The sequence below is a fragment of the Neopelma chrysocephalum genome, unplaced genomic scaffold (genome assembly GCF_003984885.1).
Source record: "Neopelma chrysocephalum unplaced genomic scaffold, ASM398488v2 Primary Assembly neopelma1_97, whole genome shotgun sequence".
NCBI lineage: Eukaryota > Metazoa > Chordata > Aves > Passeriformes > Pipridae > Neopelma > Neopelma chrysocephalum.
In genome coordinates this window covers 1,623,820-1,649,123 of record NW_020897760.1, presented here as the reverse complement: position 1 = coordinate 1,649,123, position 25,304 = coordinate 1,623,820, and the positions used below count along the sequence as shown (strand labels likewise).

Here is a 25,304-nt window from a genome sequence, read left to right as displayed (position 1 = left end):
ACGGGAAGATGGCGGCGCTCACGCTCCCGCCGTCCGTGCTGCGTCATGGCGCGCCCCGGCCCCGCCGGCCCGCAGGTGGGTCCGGCCCGGCGCCCGCACGGCTGGAGCGGGGCGGGGGGCCGGGCTGGGGGGCCGCGGGGCCAACGGGGCCGGCCCACGCCGCTGCCCCGCACCGCACTCGCGCTCTCGGTGTGGGCGCGGGCGGGGCCGCCGCCCTCCCTGCCCCGGGTGGGTCCCGGCTGGCGCTGGCGAGGGGCGAGGGGAGCGGGGCTGAGGCTGCGACGCTTCTTGTCCCATCCCATCCCCTCCTGTCCCGCGGCTGTTCCAAGGCTCCAGGTAACCCCAGGAAGCGCCGTGGAAGGAAACTTGGGAGGGAGCGGCGGTGGCGGCCCGGGGACCTGCCGGGGTCCCTCACCCCTCATAGCCCCGCCGCCGCGGCCGTGTCACCGTCTTCGCTCGTAACGGGCTGTTTGTTTTCTCTCCTCTTCAGGCTCGCAGAGATTTGTGTTAAAATCGCGCTGACCGAGATGGAAATCAGGTTTTCTTCCCGAGCTTCTGCAGGGTGAGAGCAGCTGGAGGATCCTCGAGCTGTGCGTAGGGGTGGGGAGGGACGAGCCTTGGGGTTGTGGCCAGGGAGCATCCACAATCCCAGCGGTGTGGTGCTAAAGGAATTTTGGTTCGTGTGAAACAAGTGGAAAAAACAGTTATAATCGCCAGCCCCAAAGGGGCAGGAGGTGGAGCTGGAGTTTAAAACCCAGCCAGGCCAACTTAGGAGGGTTTCAAAGGCAAGAACTGGCAGCTAACACTGGAAACTAGAGGATTTAAAAAAAAAAGCATATGGAAATATGCAATGCCTTAGCAAAAACAAGAACAAAAATGTGTGCTAGACTCCAAAACTAATGTGGGTTTTACTGAAAGGGTGTTTTTTTCAGATAATAATGGAGAACCTACATAACCTTTCTGCATCAGGTTTGTGTAGCTTTAGTCTGGCTGAAGGAAAGCAAAAATCAGTGTGTATGCTTGTGTTAGATGTAAGACAACAAACTGTTTGTATTGGCGTAAGAGCTGGATCCTCTAGAGAAAATGGCACCAGCCCTTGGAATTCATGTGTAACTCCAGCAGTAGTTGTGCCAGAAGGTGCTGGGATTGTTCACCTTCTTTTAAATAATGTGATAGGAACTGCTGGATCACGGAGGAAAATCTGAATACAGTGATCAAAGCATAGTTAAATTGTAGAATAGTGACTCTTCTCTCATCACCTCAGCCTGTGAAATGTAGGATTCCCAATCCTACATTTGTGCCATTCCACTGAAATCAGTAGAATTTTTCACCTGGAATACCAATGATGTTGTAAAAACATCTTGAAGTGAGAGCAAATGGTTCATTAGTTATGCAGCTTCTTTCCTTTTCAAAAGTCACCGTTGTATGTACAAAATTTATTACAGTTTTTAGCAAATTTTTTGTTGTTTTTCCCTACCAACAGCCAATTCCTTAATGATTAATCCACAAACTGTGGCAAATCTGCAAGTTTTGGGATGCATGTTTAAGTCATCTGTGTCATCTTACGTCAGTATTGCATAATCTGTTGACTGTCCCCTTTTTATGTAATGTATGTTTGGAGTTTGTTTTAAAATGTACAAATATTTTTTTTCCCCTGCGTGCTGCTCCTTGGATATTCCATGTTTGTCTCTCCATTGCCCTCTGGAGTTACAGACTTGTAAGGCACCATTTTGGTGGCTGGATCCAGCAAGTGTTACGTATTTCTCTCTTAGAAACAGTCTCTGTGATGGTCTCAGGACATGTTCTTTGCCAGGTGAGTTATTTAGTGTTAAAAAAACCACTTCTGGAGTTTGTGCTTCCTCCTGGTGGAAACATAAAAGTGACTTGTGCTGGTCAAGTCCATCCACATCATAAATGAACTTTTATAAGAAACTTAGTAACACATTAACTTTTACAATGTAAAACTGTTGTTGTTTTATAAACCCATTTCAGAACTTAAGGTATCTGATCCCCTTAGGCAAAGTGGGGGGTGCAGAAGTTGTTCCATGTTGTTTTCAGCAATGCCTGTTTTTAGGGAAGAAAAAAACAAAGCGGGATAAAGTATAGGTTGATAGAAGCTTATAATTTAACTACTTTGCAGTGGGATTGTGTATTTCCCAATTTTATATGTGGATCCTATGACCTAAAATTGCCAACTTACCTGGCTGGCTTCCATGGTACTCCCTGCCTGTCTGGTCCATGACATTCAATACTTGAGTAGCATAAGCCAAATGCTGCTGTGTGGCTCCAGTGGATTTAAGGTGGAAGAGAGGGGTGGCCCTGTTGTCTTGTAGAGGTGTGGTTACACTGTCTCCATTAAATCCAGCGTGGGTGGATTTGGCCAGAAGGAGCTGCTACTAAAAACACTTTGAGCTGTGTTGTGGAATCCAACCTGGTCATTAAGATAACACTAATTATCTGGATAATTTTCTAGAGTAAACCTCAATCATGTGGATAATTTTCTGGAGTAAACCTCAACTGCAAAGCCACTGTGAAATGCTTTCCCCTGAGGGGTGTTGTGAGGTTTTTGGGACACGTGAGGGATGAGGAGGTGGAGGACATGCCTGTTGGGCTTGGCAGTGCCACGGAGGGGCTGCAATGACTGACAGGCTGCCCTGGCTCAGTTATCACAGTGCTGATGCTGTCTCTTGTAAAGGTACAGTACTGTGATAACTGAAGGATGGCAGCCATCTGAGCTTCACGGGATCCCGGGAACGACGGCCTGCTCACCTGGAGTGTGCTCCTTTTACCTGTGTCCTTGGGCATAAAAATACAATTTATCTGAATAAAATATTACACAGTTTACCTGTTTATTGACTGCTTTGTCTTGGGAGGTCTTCCAGGCTTTGGGAGTCTGCAAAAATGGTTCTTAAGGCAGGGTCCTGTGCTGTGGTGAATATTAAAGTGCAGAGGGGCAGCTCAGTCGGTGATACTTGGTAGCAGAATGAATTACTCTGTAGCAATACAGAAAACTGAACCCTATTTAGGTACTTTTTAATACCTCTTGGCTGGCTACTGTAACTCTTACATGTCTATGTGGTGGGGCATGGGTTATTTCACAGTCTCAGTGATGGAGCTGGGACAGTCCCTTGCTCGGGGCTTCTCTGACCTGTTAAGTGGGAGACTGTGAATTTCCCGGGTCATTTCTGTAGCGATATCATCAAAATCCCTGGGAAGGAGGAGTTGTCCAGGGAGCCTGTGCTACTGACTGATGTTTGTGCTGTGTGAATTAACTCTGCAGTGCTGGGACACGACGGCAGAGGGGCCCCGCGGGCCAGGTTGTGGTGGGAGCGGGCCAGGTTGTGGTGGGAGCGTGAAATCCGAAGATTTTTGCATAAAGTAATCAAGAGACCTGCAGAGACGCTAATGCGGTTTCTGTTTCCCAGCTTCCCGCCCCTCCCCGACGAACTGGTGGCCCTCAGGCTGCCGGGGTTGGTGCAGCAACTTCTAGAGGTCACAATTTATTCCCCATCCCGACGTTAAACGTGGTCATTGACCCAGTGGTGTTTAGAAAACTCTTCCTTGTGGGCTGGGTGATTCATCACCATCCAGGGCTTTACCCTGTGCTTCCCTGTGCAACCCCAGCTGCTGCTCCTGGGAGAGGACGGGGATTAGCTGCAAGATGAAATGAGCTGGTTTGTTATTTCTCTGTTCTTCACTGGAAGGTGTTGGGGGCAGCCCATGCTGAGGGCTGTTCCTGTGGGGTCAAGGCTGTGCAGCTGTGATGGAACATTTTGCCAACGTGTGTCACTTAGAGGGGGGAAAATATTACTGGTATTATGAGAGTGGTTCAAGTCTGGTTCTGGAGGAGGGCTCTGTCACACCAGAAACTGCAAATGATAAAAGAGACATCCTGCTACCAAGAGTTTAAATTCTAGATTAAAATCTGAGAAGAGTCAACCCTCAGCTTCCTTTTTCTGAAGGCTGCAGGCACCCCTTGACCAGGGCAGGGATGTGCTTATCCCGAAAATTAAAGCTGGTCATCTCTACATTTGGCTGTACAACAGCAACATCCCTGTGCTCCTCCTCCATGTCCCATGGTCTCATTCCAGTTACAAGATGAACAGGAAAAGAGGAGCTCTGGAATTTTGGAGTAGGAGCATTTGTAAGCTTGCAGGCTGCCCAGGTCTGGGTTTCATCTCTTTCTACCTGTGTCTGCTGTTGGCTTTGGATCCAGCAGGCCCTCAGGAAATAGGCATCCCCTTTCCTGGAAGAAAGGCAGGTACCATGGGGTTTTGAGCGGGAAGCAGCGTGGCATCCAGCCAGATCCTCGTGGTGCCATCCCAGGGACAGCTTTGGGTGTTCACTGATGAAATAGTCAGGATGCTGACTCCTACTAGAAAACAGAAAGTCCTTTTCCTTCCCATGGGAAACAAGATATCTGCTCGGAGGCAGAGAGAAGGTTTGTTATGGATCAGGTCCAAGGAATACGGCTCCTCACCTGCCAGGCTGTGGGTCAGGTTTGAAGTTAACGACCAATCCTCTCGCTCGGAGGGACATTTAGCACAGCTGCTCTGTGCACTGAACACACCCTGGTGCTGCTGAGGAGAGCAAAGAGCCTGCTGGGGTGATATGTGCCCCTGGCTTCACATCGTGATTCTTGTTTCCTGTCACAACAAGCACAGCCTCGAGCTCTGGCATGGGACAGGAACTGAAACACTGGCTGTTCCTGAAAACAACACCTCTCCACTCACATTTACCAGTTTTATCTCCCTCTCCAACACAGTGGATGTAGAGTCCATCTCTTTGTCCTGTAGCTTCCTACTGATATGGGAAGGGGCAGACTGGTGGTTTTGCTACGTCTAAATATTGCTGCACACGAACAATGCAAGTATCAAAGTGTGTTTTGGCAGCAGAGCACTTCCTCCCACAAATGCGTTAAAGCAAGACGTAAACAACCTGCATCCAGTGATACAGGCTCAGAAATAAGGTCCCTGAGGACCATCCGTTTTCTGATAAAACTTGCTGTAATTTATGGGATTGATCCCGAGGCAAGGCAGTCTTCTTGTGGCACGTCTCAGCTGTCATTCCAGATGGGTTTGTTCTAACCCAGTGGTTCTCAGGCGCTTTCATCAGGAAAGTCCCTTTTCCCATCTGGAGGCCGTCGCCTTCCCACCCACGTTTTTCATGAGAAGAGCAGCAGTTGTGCTCCTGCGCTGTCTCCTTGGGGCTGCAGACAGGAATGGCTGTTCTGTTCTTGGCTCCCAGCCACAAATCTGCCTTTTAAGGATCGAAGTTTGTGCTGGCTGGGAACAGAACTGGCCAGCCACTATCAGCTTCTGACAACAGCAGGATAAAAGGCATCCATTGTCTGCCAGCACTCAGCCTTGAAACCAGGTAAGGATGTTGCCTTTCCAAAAATGTTTTAAAAAAAAAAACAAACCAAAAAAAAACACAACAAAAACCCGTTGTTTTATTTGTACTAAAATAAAAAGAATCCTTCCCAAAGAGCTTCAAGCACTCAGTCATCATTTCAAAGTCCAGCAGTGCCTCTTATAAATCAGACTGTGTTTTAGTTGCTGTCTCCAGCTTAGTGCAGACACTTGAACTTTAACTCAGACCTTCTTGTTTAAACATCTTTACAAAGCAAGCAGCCCACTCGTGCAAATATTAGATGTACCAGAATGTAACTTGAGTTTAGGTCAGGGTAAGCAATTTCTCGGTGTGAGCCTGGAGATGTTGGACAAAGTGAAATGAAGACTGTGATGGAGTTTGTGTGATCAGAAATGTCACCAGCTCAGCCATGTGACATTCTTTTCTCCAGGTGCAAACGTATATTTTTGGTGTTCCAGCTCCCAAAACCTGCTCAGTTAGAGCACCTTGCAAAATGTCATGAGCTTAACGAGAATTCAGTGATACTCGTTCATTACAAATACGCTCAGCTTACCTGTGGGGATATTTTCACTTTCTTGGAGTAAAATCAGCTCCATGTGTTGGAGCTGCATTCCCCCTCTCACTGTTCTCAGTGGAGCACTGTGGTGGCATTCCTGTTCCTGTTTCCATGTGAGGAGCCCTTTCGCATTCCCTGCAGTAACATTAATGGCAAGTTCACCTGTCTGTTACTGGGAAAAGTAGTGCCCAGGAGTCCTGTGTGAACAGGGGGTGACACAGTCCCTTCTCCTTTCTGCATAAACTATTTCTGCCTGTTTCTCACATTCTGGAGACAGCTACTCACTGAGTTGTTGGATTATATGTAAAGCCTGCATTTTTGTCATTAGCTTGATTCACCAAGGGAAACTGTGACTGTATTTGGTGTGTAATCAGGGACAAAGGTAGTCATTAGGAGCTGAGTGTTTCAGTGTGGTGCAGTACCAAAGTTTCTGCAATCATTTCTGTATATGGGCAGATGAGAAACTCAGGGTTGTGCAACTTGGTACATAATTTGCTCTTCATAACATTTCACAGGAGTAGGAGCAGGGCATGGATCTATGTGTGGATTAGTATACCCTTATACAAGATCATTTATTGTTGGGCAAATGTTACAACCTTTCTGGAACCAAACACTGCTAGAGCCAGAGGAAGGACCCCTCTTGACTCCAAAGGGCTTTGGCTCACACCTGTTCAAAGGTGAAATTCAAATTCCAGTCTCAAGTTCCTCCTTGACTTCAAGAGGGCGAGAGCTGTGCTTGGTCTGGGGATTTTTGATGCACAGAGAGTGGGAAAAGCCTCTTTCAGCCATAGCAGAAAACAGGGAAGACAGAGATGAGGCTGCTGGGGCTGTTCCTTGGCAGGTGGTTATCAGCGCTCCCTCTGCACAGCCTGCTGCCTCCTCCCCACGGTGAAGTGAGAGCTCACTATCGACTGCCCTCCATTTTAATTAACTCCAGAAGTAGGCAAAGTACACTGAATAATGCAGGAGAGACATGTGTTTAAACATTTGCACAAGCTTCAGATTCCTCCTACCTAAAAATAAGTCTGTAAGAGAGCAAATGATTCCTGTTAGAGGTGTTGGCGGATGGACAACAGAGCCATGGACTCCATCCCAACACCCAAGAAGACACCATCCACGGGTCTTGTCCTTGCTGCTGGGACCAACCTGGGGCTGATGCTGGTGGGAAGTTCATGAAAATGAGGTGAGGGCTGCACACACAAGGGCAGCACCAGCACAGGCTGTTTGGGTCTGGTAGTAGCAAAGAGCCTTGGAGAAAGAGCTAGTAGAAAAGCAGGTGGGTTCAGTAACAGGTCTGAGCATTAGTGGTTTAAATGTTACAGGTGTAGCTGTTTTCCATAACTGGGAGTCTCACCTCCTGTGCTTTTTTTTTTTTAATACAAAGATCATAACTTTGACAAAAACACACAAACAAAAAGGTGTCAGTGTTTTGGAGCACCAGAGCAGAAGCGATTGTTCCAGAGGGAAGAAGATGAGAAGGACTCAGTAATTTTCCTGTGGAAGCACATGGATAAAGGCTGTGCTGGTGTAGATGGACACAGATCAGCAGAGACAACGTGAGAAGCTCCATGATCATGTTTTTCATGTGTGGCCACAATTACCTGCTGATCTGGCATATTTCATATGCAAGCAGTTTCCTTAAACGTGTTGGCTCACATTCCCAGAGTGATAAAAAAAGTCATGTTTGAGAATAATTTCCTCCTGCTGCAGAACAACCACATCTCCAGACTATATGTGACACCACCCCTCAAGCATCCAAAGCCTTGTTGCATTCTGGTTTGAAATGTAGTGCTCCAGGGGACTCTCTAAATTAAAATTTCCAGAGGCTTATTGCTAATGAAGCCTAATTAATTTTGGATGTAAATGTACCAAGCTTCTGCAATTGCATTTGCATCCCCATTAAAGGAAAACTCATTTTAATCATAATCCATAGTGGATGTTTTATCTGCAAATTATTAGAGGAACACATTGTCTGTTTAGTGCCTTCTTAGTCAATGCATTTTTCACTTTTTCACCCCTTTAACTCAGCTAAATTAAAAGAAGCATGTCACAGCCTTTTAAAACAACTGCATGAAATACAGTTTTGCTTAAGAGGAAATGAGAAAAAACAGAGTTACATAAAATGAGAGAAAACCCTACACTGCTCTTCACCTCCATAGGTTTCCTAGTGGTGATATTGCTTGTTCTTAATGGGAAAAAAAGTCCACTTTTCTCCAGATTTGTAGCTTGTTTGCCATCTTGCTTTTATTTCTGAACCCTCTGGGCCATTATGAGTAACTCTTCCTGGAAACACAACCCTAAATCTCTATCTCCTTATGACAGAGGGAGCGGGAATATGGCAAACGCCACATCAAAATGCAGCTTTGTATGTAACCCAGACCAAGGAATTGTAATTTCCAAAAGTGCATGTGAGAAAAACTGCAGCAGAGAATGAGCTTTGGAAATTGTCCAAGCAAGGCTGTATATCTAGTAATTGATTAAAGATTTCAGAAATGCTGTGTGCTCTGGGTTACGTGTGTTCCCATGAATGAGACAGGACACCCGGTCTGGGATGCCGGGCACTGACCTGGGAAATGTCCCCAGCCATGTACACAAGCTCTGTGGTCTGTGGACCAAGAGGGACCTGATCAATATCGTGTATTATTACAGAAAGGTGGACACTTATATGCCAAATATGGCATTTCCAATTCTAAAACATTTCATTATTGCTCTGGGTGAGGTCACTGCTCTGCTTCGTCTCTTCCTCTGCTTCATCCCTGCCCACCAGCAGACCCACCTCCAGATCAGTCAGTGCTAGACTTGCCCTTGTCAAAGTCAACTGTTGCACATACAGCTTTTTCTGGGATGTATATATCTCCTAGAGAAAATATCCATATATAAAAATATCCATATATATCCATAAATATCCATATATATATATGGAGTTAGTATATAAGCAAGAGCGTTGTCTGGCTCTAGTGGTGTGACTGGCAGGCAGCCAGGCAGCAAGTGGGTACCTGTGAACTGTGCCAACTCCAAACTCATCCTTCTGGAGACAGCTATGCTGGGAATGAGCTGAAGAAAATGCATTTGAGGTTCTGGGCAGAATTGATTTGTCTTTGTGTATTTTATTAGTCTGCTTGAAGCACAACAAAAACGTGCTCACTGAATGAGTCAGACTTCAGGGGAGAGAGAGTCAGAAGTAGGATTTGGAGCTGGACACTGTCACCACCACAACCACCACCACCATTCTTTGCAGCTGCTCTATAGCTCTTTACACAAACCCAGTTTCTGCTTCGCAGCAAGGGAACTAAAGGGATATTTTTCAGCAGAGAAATCTGAGGAAAAAATGAAAATAAAGCTGTTGGTTTGGTTTGTTATGAGGACAATGAAGAACCGGGAAGATGGCAATGGGAAAAAACAGGCGATGAAGACAAGCAGCAACATGAACACGCCTGATGCAAGGTTGAGACATGGCAACAGCATCTTCACACTCCCCAGCTTGGAGCAAATTGAGTGAATTCCATCCCCCTGGCCACAGATGTCGGGAATGGAGCTCCATGTCACACCTCCTCCACACGGCTGTGCCAGCTCGCTGTACTTGCGCAGGAAATCCCCCTCCAGCCTGGCTTTCAGCAGCTTCCACGGCACCCTTGGAACAAGGGCTGCTTTGGATGGGCAAAATCTAATCTTTTTTTTGCAAAGTACATTTGGAATATCGACATGAAGTACCTCTCCTTCCCCAAACTGAGATTATTAGAAATCCCACTTAGCTTAAAAAAAGGGTTGAACGCCGTATTTAGAAGTAGTTAATTGTGAAGACGAAATTCACACCTTCCTGATGTCTCAAAATAAATTCTCTCACTTGCTTTTCCAAGCAGAGACGAGTCCTCTGAAATTGGTGTCATCAACACAGTTTCATGCGTGTTCTGTGAGCACAGGAAGTTTAAGATAAATTCAGCAACAGATCAGATGAAAGAACTTTTGCACTATTGTGTCTATTTATACAGCTCCTGTGGCAAGGCCCACCGCTGCAGTACCCAGGGGCCTCACAAGCTCTAAGATATTCCATGGTGATGGTCTACAGCAGGATCTACTTTGCTGATGGGAAGACCAACAACACCCAGTAATGGGCACTCAGTGGATGCTTTGGAGCACCCACGGTTGTGGCTGTGTGACCCCCTTCACCTGACCTGACCCTGCGCTGCCCCAGAGCTTCTCCTCCTGCTCCCCACACTCCAGTCACAGGGAGAATGAAAAAAATAATTTAAAAAATAAAATCTCATTTCAGCAGCACTGACCTGACACTCTGCAGAAGCATAAAAGAGCACGGAGTCATGCTCAGAATACTTTTAGATACTACTACAGGTTAAGGAATTTTACATCCTATTTTACTCATCACACGGTGCCTCTGACTTCATTGCCTGCTCCTGATTTTCCCTGGTATGAGTGAGAAGAACCAGGTCCCAGAATTACTGCCAGGAACAAATCAATGACGAACTGGAACCACTTAGATAGTGTTAAATCATGTTTATGTAAAGGTCCAGGCAATCCCAAACTGATGCCATCGGTGATTTAAAGCACTTTACCGTATGCAGGGTCCCTCACTGTACCTTAAAATGCCATGGAAAAAAAGCTTTTAAACATTTGTACTGTGAAAAGTAGTGTGGAAACATTCCATTTCAGAGGCAAAGGGGAAGCTTGCAAACCAAACTGCAGAGCAGGAAAGTAAGGGATAATCTGTGCATCCATCCCTACTCCTTCTTTAAAGAAGGCTACTGGAGGAAGTTAATTCAAATTTAATTTGATTTTTAATTCACAAATACCAAGACAGTCAGGTCTAGTCGTCTGTATCTTGCCATTTTTTTTGATGGAGTACGTAAGTGCCTCCTGAAATTTGTAAAATAAAGAAATATGTAAGATACTAAATAATTCTTCAGATCTGTCACTACACTCCAGAATGGTACTTAGAGGGGAAATAAAGATTTATTTTGCATCCAAGGCCTTTTCTGCAGCACTTTGCAAGCGTACTCTCTTTCTAAGCAAGAAATCAATGTCAGCTACAAATACATCCAATTAATTCCTTAGAGAAAACTACTTTAAGGGTTTAAATACAAAATTACATCCTTCCCATAGGATGGAATGTTGTGTTAAACACAGACCATTTTGGGTATAGGTTGGAAATCCTCCCCTGTTATTAACATAGTTTTTGGGGTAATTTTTAGAAGTGCATTGATTTCATCCCAGTTACAAGTCACAGAAGAACTTGGAAAAATCAGCAGACACCAGAAGTTAAGGAAAAGACGGGAAAACTCACATAACAGTCAGGATTGGGAGACTGAACATGCAATTTCAGTGCCAGAGAAGCTCAGACCCTGTTTTTTAAAGTGAGGCGTGTGAGAATTTAATTCTTACTGAACGATGTGGCCTTTGGGAGCCTGGGTCATTCCTGGGCGTGGTCCTGGGGTCTGGATTTAGATGGAGGCAGAGGTAAAGCTGCACCACGAGCAGCCCCAAGCTAAGCCCGTTATGCAATCCTTCCGTCACAGCCGCCTCATCGGCCTGGCTTGGCTTCCCAGTGCTGAGCTTCAGGATTTAAGGCCATTCACAACAGCAGTTGCTATGCTGGGAAAGGAATCCTGCCTGTAAGGCATAAATAATAAGGTTCTGGTGTGTTATTGGGCATGAAAACCCACCAAGAAAAACTGATTTTATCATTATAAAGGCAAAGCCATGGAAAGGGCTGGCAAGAATAAATTCAGGAAGAATATTGAAGTGCTGGAGCAGGTCCAGAGAAGAGCAAAAAGGCTGGTGAAGGGACTTGAGCACAAGTCCTATGAGGAAAGGCTGAGGGTTGTGCAGCCTGGAGAAGAGGAGGCTCAGGGGAGATCTCATAACTCTCTACAATTACCTGAAAGGAGGTTGTAGCCAGATGGGGGTTGGTCTCTTCTCCCAGGCAACTGTCAGCAAGACAAGAGGGCATGGTCTTAAGCTGTGCCAGGGGAGGTTTAGGTTGGGTATTAGGAAGAAATTCTTTACAGAGAGGGTAATTAGGCATTGGAATGGGCTGCCCAGGGAGGTGGTGGATTCACCGTCCCTGGAGGTTTTTAAGATGAGACTGAATGTGGCACTTGGTGCCATGGTCTAGTAACCACAGCGGTGTTGGATCAAGGGTTGGACTTGATGATCTCGGAGGTCCCTTCCAACCCAGCTGATTCTATGATTCTGTGATAATCAAGGGAAGCAGCCTCTGCAGGCAGATTATGGGGGAGAGGGACCAAGAAAAGGTCAGGCCTGGGAGCAGTGGCACAGCCACACATATCTGAGATGTTAGGAAAAAATCCTTCCCTGTGAGGGTGGTGAGGCCCAGGCACAGGTTGGCCAGAGAAACTGTGGCTGCCCCATCCCTGGATGTATCCAAGGCCAGGTTGGATGGGGCTTGGAGTAACCTGGTCTAGTGGAAGGTGTCCCTGCCCATAGCAGGGGGTGGGACTGGATGAGCTTTAAGATCCCTTCTAACCCAGGCTGTTCTATCATTCTATGATCTGCAGGGTTTGACCTCTCTCCTTCCAACCTCAGCTTCTTTTCCAACCTGAATTACAGTTATGAGAGGGATGGAAACAGGGTGAGACTCTGGTGCTTTCCCACAGCGCATGGTTAATCCAGATCCAATGTCATGTAGCTGAGGAAAAAGGTAAACATGGTGCAAAATCACCCAAGTTACGCTCTGCTGGTTCCCTGACAGCTGTGGAAACACGTGGGGAAGGGCTGGTTTGATTTCTCTTGGGAGAAGGGAAATGTAACCAATGCTTATCTATCTTTAGTTTGTAAACTACAACCATCTGGACACATGCACTCACACACCACCAGCACCCAGCTCCTTTGGGGGAGATGAAAAGCTTTGGGTTGATTTCCTGGAGAAAAGGGTCAAATCTCGGGAATGCTGAGGCACAAGGGAGATGAGCTGGGGCAGAATAGCTGTATTAATAGTGTAAACACTTCAGAACAGCTAAGGGCCTTTCACACCCTTATGCTGCCAGGCACAGGAAGATCTTGATAAAAAGATGTTATCAATGTGCTTTGTCTGAATTACATGAAGCCACCACTACATAGGGAAGAGTCACGTTTATCAGGGTGGGTTTTTTTAATGACTGATTCAGTTATTAGGACAATTCCCCCAAACGGCAGTGGCAGATTGGCTCTTCTGTCAGAATAAAATGCCAGATATGTGTGCATGTGTGGGAAGGGGGTGGGATGATTTCATTGAACTGAATCATTTTCTGACTGGTTTTACTTCCACTTGTGCCGTTTCCTGTGACTTTGACAAGAGTTTGAAACCACAGTGAAGAAACTGGTTTCTTTTCTGTGCAGACAGGAGGACTGTGAGTGTCTCCTGGTTTTGGTGTAAACACCAACTTGTTTACACCGGCTCGTCACATCGGCACGAGGGTGGAAATGGGGTTGTGGGGTTTTACAGATGATCTGAGTGCACCAGTAGCTCAGACCACACACAGCAGACACTGGGCATCTGCGGAGATGACAGCTGTGGCCTTGGCACTGGGGTAGGAAAGACAACCCTGAAAAAGAGTGTCCAATGGGGTCTGTGAGGATGGGGATGGCTATGGAGTGGAAGCCGTTTGAGGAGCGGCTGAGGGCACTTGATTTGTTCAGCCTGGAGGAGATTGAGGGGAGACCTCACTGGGGTCTTCAATATCCTCACGAGGGGTAGTGGAGGGAGAGGTACTGATCTCTTCAGTCTGGTGACAGTGATAGGACCTGAGGGAACAGCTGGAGCTGTGTCAAAGGAGGGTTAGGTTGACTATTAGAGAAAGGTTCTTCCCCTGGAGGGTGGTTGGGCACTGAACAGGCTCCCCAGGGCAGTGGTCACAGCACCAAGGCTGACAGAGCTCAAGAAGCATTTGGACGATGCCCTCAGGGACGTGGGATTGTTGGGGTGTCCTGTGCAAGGCCAGGAGCTGGACTGAACGATCCCTGTACCTCCTTCCAAGTCAGGATATTTAATGATTTTATGATTCTAAATCTGGCACTGTGTAAGCAGTGTCAAAATATGTATCATACAATCCCAGAATGGTGTATATTGGGAGAAACCCTAAAGCTCATCCAATTTCATCCCCTGCCATGGGCAGGGACACCTTCCGCTATCCCAGGCTCCAAGCCCCGTCCAAGCTGGCCTTGGACACTTCCAGGGATGGGGCAGCCACAGCTTCTCCGGATGAGTGTATTGACTGCCGTGTGTTTTTAGATACCTCCTGTCGAACCCCCGGGTCCCGTCCCGGGCTCTGTGCTGACCCCACACACACACCGCCTCACAGCCCACGCTCCCTCCCGCCGCTCCCTCAGCCGGCCCGGCCGGCCCGAGGCACCTCCCCCGGGCGGGCCCCGCCCCGCGCATGCTCCACGGGCGGTGCTGCCGCGCCGGGACCGCCGCCCTCCCCGCCAGCGCCCCGGGCCGCTCCCGATCCCGCTCCCGATCCCGCACCGCGCCAGCCCCGCGGGGCCGCGGCTGGGCCGCCCCGCCGGGACACACGGAACGGTGAGTGGGTCCGGGCAGGGGGCAGCCGGGCAGGGAGGGCGGTGCGGGCGGCGGGCGCGCTTCCCGGAGAGGCTCCGCGATGGCCGCGGGGGCGGCGCGGGGCTTTCCTGAGGGCCGCGTCCGGGGTCAGGAGGCGCTGAGTCCCCGTGGCCAGAGGGGCCTGAGTGGGGCCGGAGTCGCCGGGTTCGCCTTATCGGAGAGGGGCCGGTGCGGAGCCGCTGGTTCCCCGTGGCCAGACGGTGCGGGGCCACTGGTTCCCGTTGGCTGGAGGGTGCGGGGCCACTGGTTCCCCTGATCCCGGGGGGCCGATGCGGCTGCGGAGCCGCTGATCCCCCTTGGGCGGAGGGTGCGGGGCCGTGCGGGCAGCGCCGGGCCGGGAAGGGGTGTCAGAGCCACGTTTCGCGGCCGGGCGGGGGAGGCCGGGTCGGTGACAGGAGGAACCGCAATGAAACAGCTCCGGTTGTGGCCGCCGGTGCGTTGGGAGAAGTTCAAAAGTCCCTTGATGGTCGTGGGTGAGCGCGGACCCCCGAGCTCCCTGTGCCAGGGAAGATCCCGCTGCCTCCCACTGCTGGGCAAGCTTTGGGCTTGGAATGTCGCTGGTGTCCAGCTGTCGGTCTGGCAGCTGTTCCTCTCTAAGGGATAGGGACGCTTCTGGGACATCTTTCACCCCCAAGGGAGGTGACAGCCACGATGCAGGGCTGGATATCCGTCACCCCGAGGGACACGCAGGGATGGGGAGCAGGTAACCTGGCAGCTGGCAAGTTGTGCCAGCTTTACACCTTCTTCAGACACCTGAAATTCTGCTCTGTGTGTGAATATGTAGAAACATTGCAGTTTTGGATAATGACAGGGAGTTGGATCTTTAAGGTCCCTTCAAACCCAAAACAATCTAGGATTCTATAATCGCCTTGAGTTGGGATTTTTAAAGTACATGTAGAAAGGTCATGTATGAGGACAACCAGGACACAAAAATCTGAAGCACTTCAATAGTAATGGAGATTGATGGCAGAAAGACAGCATGGCAGTGGCTCAGTGTGGCAGGAGGGGATGGACCCGGCTCTGTTTAAACAAACATCGAGTCTGTGCTTAGGAAGACTAAGAGGGTGGCTATTCTGATGAATTAGGGATGGAGGGGTTATATTTTGAGGCATATCTGGAAGGAAGATAAGTGCAGTGCAAGAAAGTTTGGGGGGCTTTTTTTGTGATTCTTTTACTGGGTAGGAGATGGGAATAATTCAAAGTTGTGTCGCTTTTTAAACTTCACTCCAGTTGACCCAATTTTGCTTGTAGAAGATTCCCTGTAGTTTTATTCTTGAGCAGGATGGATGTGCTTTGGTACCCCTTTATTTGGGCTGCTGCAGCTCAGTATTAAGTTCGGTTTTGACCTTATAAGGGGACTGGGAGGCATTTCCTCCTGGCACTTGTTTTTAAAACACACAGGAAGTTGCACCTTGATCTGAGTCTGTGTTAGGTGACACCGAGACAGGTGCTTTGAAATGCAATGCCAGCTGAGGACATGCTACTCTTTCTGAACCAACAACAGATCACATCAGGCTCCTGCTGTCATTTGTGGTCTTAAAAGTTAGTGATCACAGGCTGATTTTACAACCATTTTTGTCAGTACATTTTTAGTGATTCAGTTGTTAAATATCTTACTTATCCAAGTATCTGCAAGCTGTTTGCCCCAAAGCCCAATGGCACAGAGACTATAATATGCTCATACACCACAAAACTGCAAATATTTGGCCTTTGAGAAAGGTTGGGTGAAAAGCTTGTAAAATCTAGGGCGAGTGGGTTTAAATTTGCACTAGAATATAAACACAGAACTGGAACAACTTAACTCCTGGAAGGCTCTGCACTGAGAAAATATATCAGAATTAATTGCAAAGTAGCCTTTCTGAGAGGTAAATCCTGAACTGTTTCTGTGTGCCCAAATTGTCTGTTCAATGAATTTATTTAAAAAAACAAATAGGAAGCAAGATCTGGAGAGAATATCTAGTACAAAAGCTTTGGAAAGCAAAAAGCTGAAGTACACCTTAACAGCCACTGGCCAAACTCAGATGGTAAAATCGACATTCTTTTTAAACTCATTTTTCCCTCAGACAGAGTCTACAATTTTGACTTTAATTCTTTTGCCTTACCTCTTGGGGGGCTGGGAGTAAACCAGAGTTCTTGACTGGAAGAATGAGTAGTACTAATTCTGTAAGTTTAGACAGACATTTCTGTAGTAGTTTATTCTTGCAAATAAAGACTGAATTCAGAGAAACCAGCTTCCCTTTTTTGTGTAGAGCGGACAAATCTTTCTGTTTTCGCAGGCAGCATCCTGACAGTGATGCCTGTGAAGAGCTTCATCTCTTTCCTACCACTTTACTCCCAATCCTCCCTGGCTTTGGAGGTGAAACACCTTTTTCACCTGCAGGACTGCCCTCAGGTTTTGTGGCACCTTGCTGGTGCCTGATTTGGCACGAGGAAGAGATGCTCAAAATACAGCAGGAACCCACATGGAGAATCCTGGACTCCTTAGCCGTGTTGGGTGTGAATTGCAGCAGAAAGAGCTGCTCTGTGTTTACATAAAGAGGAAGGTGTTTGCATTGTTTGAGAGGTCAAAGCTTTCACACATAAAAGCAAACCCTAAGGACTGGTTTGTATTAAGGTGTGAAAAGGGTTGTTATGAGAATCTCTGAACCAGAAATCAGGCTGGGAAGGGAGGTTGTGGAGGGAAGACTGAGCTGGGTCTTCGTTCCTGGCTTGTCTCGTTTCCAACAGCAATTAAAAATGACAAAATGTTTTCGTCTGGATGAAAAACTGGCAATATTCATGTTGTTCTTTTGTAGCCCGTCCAAGAGTTCGCAATTCCACAAAGATAGGGCATTATTCCTGTAAACACACGAGCTGCTCTCGATCTTTAAAGCACTTAAAGTGCAATTAGGTTTCAGGTGTTGGTAATGGCAAACACTTGCTGGATTGATAGAAAATGGCTTTGGCAGTTCCAGGTACATAATTCATGCAGTTAATGCTCTGCAATAAAGCTTTTTCATGGGCTGATACTGCTCGGTTTTGGTGGCGTGAGAAAGATATGCTTGAACTTCATCAAGAAGAGAAGTGGAGTCTCAAAAAAACAGCGTTTTGGGATTTTTGGCAGCTAAATTGTCACATCCACCTATTGCTGTAGTTTCTGTGCAGTATGGGAAGTGACAGATGAGGGGGATTTTTCTGTTCCCTGTCTTTAGCAGCATTTTAGGTATCCCATCCAGGATTTGTTTTACACAGTCACCTGATCCTTTAAAAAAACTGAAACAATGCTGCAAACTACTGGAAAAAGAGATTTCTGATACTTTTCTTGGGCAAAATGGTTGCAATTTCTCTTGGCTGAAGTTGGAGAAGGAAGAAAGTACAATTTAGTGGTTTTATTGTCCTGGCCTGTTGCGAACAGGTGGGATTTTAAGGAACAGGTCCTGACAATTTTCTTCACGCTTGTAAAACTACAAAATTTTGCTGGCTCGAGTAATTCTTGGGGTTTTCTCTTGAGCTGGTTATATAAATGTAATATAAGTTGCATAACTTACAGAAAAACTGAGCTACAGGAAACTGGAAGAGCAGCGTCAACATGGCAGGTAAAGTCTGTACCAGTTACTCTGCATATCAATACCTTTTACAGGGGGTGAGATGTTTGATAACAGTGACATGAATGTTCTGTGATTATGATTATGTTTTGAAACTGCTGGCACATAAAATTATTCTGTTAGACTACTTTTTCCCCCCTATGAAATGTAAAATCTAAGATAGTGATTAGACGAAAACAACTGGAAGTCAATGGAAAAGCAGGGGATTTATACATCACCCTGAACGGTGGTGAAAGCCTGGGAAAAATGAAATTGGAGTTTTTGTTTGAGGAGGAACTAACCTGCAGAGTAAGATTGTGAGCAAGTGCAGTTATAGCCGCCAAAGAGTGGGAAAATTGTTTGCAATTAAGTATTGTCATTGATCAGATGATCTGATCATAAACAGCCTTCTGGAAATACAACATCACTGCTCTGCTGTAGCTCTGGAGCTCCCAGAGCAACACCAAGGGCTTGCTAGTAAAGAATAAACCTTTACAAGGCTTCAAGACACTCATCAGTCATAAATCCATGTGTCTGGTTGCTTTGCTTTATGACGTATTTTGGACTTGTAATCCTTTGAAGTGGGGCTGCTGCATAAAGGAGATACTGCTAATAAATGAAATAAATTCAGTATTTAATGCCAGGAGTCCAGACTTTGGTTGCCTGTGTATGCACTGGAGGAGGGGACACAAAAGTAAGGAAGCAGTCTGCAGAGGGATAAGCACATGAAGCTGCATGAGATGGGCTCAGAAGCCTTGGGGCTGTGCCACTGGCCAGGGCCTCACTTGGACTACACAGCCTCTTTACTCCCTCAGCAAGTTTCTCACTCTCAGATGCTATATTCCATCCCGTCTCCAAAGGCTTAATTCCCTTTGAAACACAAAACCTGACAATCACTGTTCCTGCTTCCAGGAGAAAACTCCTAAAAGACAATTTGCACCTTCCTCAGGCTGTGGTACACAATGTCCCTTGTTTGCAAAGCGGATCTGAGAGGAGCTTTGGCTTTTGAGGCACCAGTGTATGAATATTGTTCAAAATTTTAGCAGTTCTGGAGTCCAAGTGCTGTTTAAGCTGTTCCTTCAGTGTTTCTTGTCATTTCCAGCTATTCCAGGACTGAGTGGAATCTGGTTTGCTCATCAGGAGGCCAAGTTGGAGTTTAGCAGGGTATTGAAATACTAAATACCCTTAATAATTTCCCTTCAATCTGGAGTATATTGTAGCAAAATAACTTCATTTGTCTTTCACTTCAGATCTTTAAAACTACTTCATTTTACTGGCTGGAAGATGAGACTGAGATAATACTGACTCATGTTATTTGGAACAGGAAAAAATTGTTGTTCAACCTGGATCTGGGAAAAAACCCTTCCACCTTTCTTGTCCTGAGGAAGGACAGATCTAAGCCTTCTACTCTTTTAGATAAGGAAAATGAATCAGATCCATGACTGGGACAGGGGAGGGAGGAGAGGGAACACTTGCAAGCAGTTTGTTTGTATATGGACTCAGTTTTTCAGGAACTGAATTTGGCAGAAGTAACTTTTCTGTTCATTTTGAGACACCAGCAGCACAAAGAGATATATTAAAAAAAACAAACCTTAAAAACTTTGGTATTTGTGCAGTCTAAATGACTTCCTGTTGCTTGCCGTCCATAAATACCTGTTTGTACACTCCTCTGGATTTTATTAAAGTATGATAAGAAATTCAAAGCAGAGGTTTTGTTTCTGTGGTTTTTTGGCTTTCTTTTTTTGTTTGGTTGGTTTTGGTGTTTGTTTTTTTTTTGTAGTGGTGTTGTATGTTGGGGTTTTTTTTAATTAATATATTATTTTTAGGGCATTAGATGTTTAAAAAAAATAAAGGTACTGCCTTTAAGTGCTGCCTTGGGCTCAGGCTTTTATATTTAAATCTGCTGGTTTGCATGGGTTGGTTTTTTTTGTCCCTATGGTGTCAAGCCCTTATGTCTTAACTCCGGCGTGGAAAAAGTGTGACCACCCTCAGTTCTGAGGTTTTTGATCAAAACCAACTCTAAGCTGGCACTTGCAGTTTGCTTCATATAATGTCTTGTACACTCAGTGTTTCATGTTTACTGAAGATGCACAAGAAATAACCTTTCACTTCCTGAACACTTCTGTATTTCACTTTTCCTCAAAGCATGGCAAAACAGACACTAATAATTTTGAAATTGCCAGGGCCTATGTGTTTAGAGAGTTTAAAAGTTCAAAAGGAACCAGAATGATCAGCAAGCCTGACCTGTGTGCATCACACCTTTATGCATCAGCCTATGTTCTCACCCTTTACAGCTCTGTCACATGGGCTGGAACACTCTGTTCTGCAGGAATTATCCTCTCTGAAAACAAAATATTACAGTTTGTTTTTTCCTGCTGTTGGTTTGTGTTGCATTTGTATTAAATTCTGGTTTTTTTACTTTGGATCTTCTACCATTCTTTCTTGCTCTTAATACTTAAGCTGAAGGAAGAGAAAGGTGCCTTTGAAGTACTGAAGTTATTGAAGTAACAGCTGTAATTCCCACACTCTGCACATGCCACCTTCCACTTTTTCTAATGGACAAGTCTGTTTGAGTTCTACAGGCTGTAATGGACACCATGTGCTTCTGATATGGTGTTATAACCTTATAACTTCTCTGTAAGAAGCCTCAGTGTCTGATTTAAATGTCTTTTATTTGACTTAAATATTGATTTTTAGAAAGACTCTTAATAAGTCTGTCTCCTGAAGACAGGGAATAGTCAGGAGTTCATCCAGATTCTGGAAAGTGCTGTCTGGTCAGAGAGAAGAAACCTGTCTGATCCCTGGTTTTTGGTCATTGCCAAACTTGTCCTTGTGTTCTTTGCTGCATCATCACCCTCATGAAGGGAAAATTGAGGTTGTGTTTATTGATGATACAGGATAAACTCCTGTGGATGTTGTACCCAAATGCAAGTGAACTGGCATGAGCTTTGCCAGCTGGGAATCTCCCCTGGAAACCTTTGTTTTACCACCAGCATCAAGTGGAAAAAAATCAGCTTGTGTTGTTTTATACCAGCAATTGTTTTAGGAGTAATTCATGTCCTTGAACAACTTTTGTACAGTTGTGGGATTGATTAATAGGGGAGAGCCTGGGTTTGACTTCACTGTCACAGCCACATGGGGTAAAGAGAAAGGACATATGGGGATAGCTGACTTGGAGCTGCATTTTTACGGAAGAACAGCTATCTTCTGCCAAGTTTAAAAAAAAAAAAGTCCTGTGGGTTTTAGTCCTTTCAGCTTCCTGTCCATGTGACTTAAAACCCGCCAAGTTACAGCTATATAAGCAAGATACATCAGTAAACAGACTTGGCTTAAAAAAAAGGCAACTTCTAAATCCTAAATGCTCACCATGTGCCAGCACAGCCTTAAACAGCTAAAACCTGAGGTGCTGATCACATTAACTTCGCTGTGTAATTAACTTGACTGATTGACTCTTCACCTTTTGTTGGTATCAGCTGAATGTTTACCTTCCAGTTAAAGCCTGTGGTACCTCCAGGTTTAATCACACCACGTTCTTAGAAGTTTGCTGTGGAATTAAGTGAAAAATAAGCCAAGGTTTTTCTTGGCCTGTGGTGTGTGTGCAGAGGGAGGAGGCAGCAGCGCGGCCGGAGTGTCTATTGGCGAGGCCGTGTTGTGGCACGTCACCCCTTGGGTTGAGCAACCGGCTCTGAGGGACACCTCGGCTCCTCTGAGGGACTCCCGTCAGCTTCCTGCAGGGATGTGCGAACTTGGACATGTGCTGTGAAAATCCTGTGTAAGAAACACTAATATTCATCAAAGTGGAAGCAGTTTAACCTCATGATATCACCCAGTGTGCAACACAGAATATTTCTCCTGCCTTGCACCACAGGCTGTACCTGTTGATGTGCTTTGTGCGTCATTTATCACTCAGAGAGACATTTATGTAGAACCACCCTCTCTGTGTACTTAGAGAATTTATTTTACATGACAGGGGCAGGACCTGCCAACCTATAAATCTGTGGCAGGACTCTGTCTCTGTAGGGAGAGAAACTGGATGCTGCATTACAACCCCTCTTGGGATCGTTTCATGCTTTGTCTGATGAACAAATTTCTCAGGGCTTCTTCAATCCATTAAAAATTTCTTGCTTACTGCTTGATGAAGTTTAACTAGCAGTTAAACTGCTGTGCTTGTTTGTGCACATATATGCTGCTAATTCCCCTTTATCTGCAGAGTTCTGTACAAGTTCAGTTTTGCACAGACAAATTGGTACCTATCAGTGACATTGAGTAATTACATAAAGAACTGAATTTGTCCAAGCTTTCTGGTGAGTTTAGCCTTGTAAGTACAGCTGAGATGCAAACCACTCTTCCTGATAATTTTGCTGAAAGTCAAAGGTTTTCTCTCAGAACTGCAACTTTTGCCAGGCAGAACCATGGAAAATAAGACTTAACACATGTTTCAGCTCACATTTTGGAAGCAATTTAATCTGAACTAGTTCTGCATTTAGGGCCAAGACAGCTGGCAGATATGCACATGACCACTTGAGATGTTCCATTTGGGTGGTATTTGCACTCTCCCCACAACCAAACCATGTGTGCTTCCTTTTTTTCCCGGTAAAGACTGATGGCCACCAGTAAAACAGTACCGTCTTCACCAGGCTCTGCTGTACAAAGCATGTGCATCTGCTTGCAGCCAAAGTCACTTGAGAAATGTTTTAGGGTCTCTCCTAATGACTTGAGTTATGCTTTAAATGAAAATCCTCTCTCTTCAGTATGGTTTAGAAGAAATGGCCTTTCCCACACCATTTCAGGGTGTTTGCTGTTGTTGCTCAGTTTTAAGAGACAGGGAAAGCTGAGAGTAGTTAATTAGCAGGCAAAACTGCTACAAAATCCATATCTTTTAAACAAATACGCACTTATGGTCCTATAAAGTGTTCTACATGGTGTGTACGAACACTAAGGTATAATTTGCTGATCGCCATCCAAAGGCTTAAGAAGCAGCTTAATATCTCTGTTACATCTCTATGTTAATAGCGCTTAAATTTTTAGGACTTAATTTAGAATCAAACCCTTAAGGGTAGGTGATATGGCACTCTGCTCCCATTATGAAATGTGCTAAAATGAGGTAATTCCCTTTCCCCCCTCTGTCTCAGTTTCATCCATAATTAGGGGTGAGGTAGAAAATGCCTTTTAAAGGTTTGGGAGGAGAAGGTACCTTGTGAGAAATCAGTGAGATGATGTGGAGAGGCCCAGTGTGGTGGATGTTCTCCAGGCGTCAGAGCTCTGCAATGAACTGGTGACTCAAAGCTGTTGTAATTCTGCTTGGAATTTGCATACTGAGCCTCACAGAATTTTCTTAGTTTACAGCTGAGCTTTGTCTCCTGCTTTAATTTGCATTTGATCCTGATAATTTCCAGAAGCTAAAAAAAATTAACTGGTGTATTTTTTTCATGAGTAATGGAGGGGCTCAGACCAATTAATTTTGCAATAATTCTGTGTTCTTTCTTCTTTCATTTTGTGGCTGTGTCTTGTTTTAAGTCACAGGCACTGGCTTGAGGAAAAGAAAAGTGATAATTTGATCTCAATGTGGTTTTTATAAGTCAAAAGGTCATCTTATGCTTAAGAAAACAAATAATTTGTACGCCAAACAGTTCTTTCATGATTTAGAGGCTTGAGTATCTTTGATGCAATGCTTTAGTAATAAATAAATTCTAATAAAATTAGCACCTTTTAACTTATATCTCTAGTTGGATTTATTGCCAGATTAAATTCAGTTCTGCTGATAACTAGAAAGGAATGGCTGTTACTGGAATATCTGGAATTGTTAGTCTGTTTCTCTTGCCACATCTGTTTGCTCTCACATTACAGTAAACAGAAAAGAATCTCCAAGATTTAAAAATTGTGAGTTTGGCTTCTATAATTCTTAATTAAACTTTCATCATTCCCAGCTAAAATGGCAGGGTGGCTCTCTCAGAGTTTTTGTCAAAGGCATTTTTCATTTGTGGAAGGTGTTCCTGCCCACAGCAGGGGGTTGGAATGAGATGAACTTTAAGGTCCGTTCCAACCCAAACCACTCTGGGATTGTATAATTCAGGATTTTAGTTTAAGCATGTGATGAGAACTAGCAGAAAACAAAGTTTAAAGCAGCCTAAATGAAGTCCTTTGCTCTGGTTTCAGTGACTTCTGGTCACAATCCATTAGCTCAGAGTTTCTTGGGACAAAAATAAAAAGCGGTGTGGTATTTCTGGTGTGTTTAACACTTAACAAATCAGATCTTTTAGTATCATCAAAGGAAAAAAATTCAGAGCAATTTTTCTGAATCTCTTTTGAATATCTAAGGGTACTTTTATTTCCCGTAAGGAAATAGTGCCACACAGATTTCCCTCTCTTTGCAGGTCTTAGGAATTGAATTCTACTCATGGTGATTTTGTGGAAAAGCTTTGTGCCTTTTTTGCTCAAATTCAGGTGAATTTACTCATGAGAATGTTTTTTACATGTCTTGTTCCACTAGAATTTCAGATTTTCTAAAGAGATGAATTGTACAGTGAACACTGAAGGGGGGATAAAAATAGACGATAGACCAACAGCATGCTATATTTTTTAAATTTATTTCCCCTTAAGAATGAGGGAAATTATTTTCCTTCTCTTTACATGTGTCTAGGATGGTATGGAGAGATGCAGAAGATGGTTTTCAACTGCAAATAACCTTGTATATAAACATAATCGCTGCATATGCACAGAAATCACATACATAAAAATAAGTGTTGGCTTTCTAATTTGTGGTTAAGTACAATTGAGGTGGATTGAGCCGTTTGAGAGAATGAACCAATCTTACCTTGGGACAGAAATATCAAGACAAAAATGCAGTTTGGTTGCAGCCAGATTTCCAGGTTGTGAGACACAGAAATATTTTGATTACTAGTTTGAAAAACAGGTAGTTCATGTGGTAATTCCCAGATTGCTTCAGAAAAGTGCTGGAGGGTTGGTATGTCCAAGTTACCATAGGAATTACAGAAAGAAAAAAGAAAACAACTTGTAGAGATGACTTGTAACTAATTTTTATGAGTTCTGTCCGAAGATAACTTTTCAATACAGATCTGCTTTGTGAAACTAATATTTATTTCATGTTAACTAAAAGTCTTTCGATGTGTGAGGTTAAAAACCAAGTTTTTTTGATTGGTCTTTAAATTCAAGCACTATTTGTGTTTTTTTTTTTAAGATGCTGATGCATTTTGAGTTGGTTTTTCATGGGATAACAACG

General features: G+C 45.0%; 1 protein-coding gene and 1 long non-coding RNA gene across 3 annotated transcripts in view; both read left to right on the top strand.

The window, feature by feature from the left end:
• On the top strand, positions 1 to 2,852 carry LOC113972952. 2 transcript variants are annotated; one of them, XR_003536088.1, is made up of 2 exons: positions 1 to 75; positions 491 to 2,852. It is a non-coding gene; the product is annotated as an uncharacterized LOC113972952 (long non-coding RNA). The 2 variants fall into 2 exon arrangements; XR_003536089.1 differs by lacking the exon at positions 1 to 75 and adding an exon at positions 221 to 336.
• Positions 2,853 to 14,390: 11,538 nt separating this feature from the next.
• JAK1 (Janus kinase 1) overlaps positions 14,391 to 25,304 on the top strand; it is a 51,690-nt gene continuing 40,776 nt past the window's right edge. The window contains exon 1 of the mRNA XM_027694505.1: positions 14,391 to 14,462. The gene's annotated coding sequence lies outside the window, so the exon portion shown is untranslated. The remainder of the gene's footprint in view (positions 14,463 to 25,304) is intronic.